The 293-nt window shown below is 62.5% G+C and overlaps 1 protein-coding gene across 2 annotated transcripts in view; it reads left to right on the top strand.

Moving 5' to 3' along the window:
- The window catches only part of ZMYM1 (zinc finger MYM-type containing 1), a 24,360-nt gene continuing 24,067 nt past the window's right edge, over positions 1-293 (top strand). For both annotated transcript variants that reach the window (XM_015598948.2, XM_006924253.3), the window contains exon 1: positions 1-87. The gene's annotated coding sequence lies outside the window, so the exon portion shown is untranslated. The remainder of the gene's footprint in view (positions 88-293) is intronic.

Here is a 293-nt window from a genome sequence, read left to right as displayed (position 1 = left end):
CTGCGGGAAGGGGCTGGCCCCGCGCAACCTTTCGCGTCGGAGGTCGTGTGAGCAGCCTCGCGTGGCGGGCGTCTCTGAGAGAAATTAGTAAGCCTCCTTGAGCAGCTCTGGTGTCGGTTTTTGCTCCCGAGCCTTACGGAAGGGCGGGGAGTCTCGCTTGTGGGAGGGAGGATGAAGCGTCGCGTTGGGCAGGGTTTCTAGAGACGGGGCCCTGCGTGCGGATTCCGCCGTATGGGGTTCAGGAATTCGGGGTCAGGCTCCTGGATTGTGCCTGTCGCCTCCTTTAACCTTGT

Source organism: Pteropus alecto, unplaced genomic scaffold (genome assembly GCF_000325575.1).
Source record: "Pteropus alecto unplaced genomic scaffold, ASM32557v1 scaffold39, whole genome shotgun sequence".
NCBI lineage: Eukaryota > Metazoa > Chordata > Mammalia > Chiroptera > Pteropodidae > Pteropus > Pteropus alecto.
The sequence above is the reverse complement of the archived record's forward strand: the minus strand, read 5'-3'. Positions and strand labels throughout refer to the sequence as shown.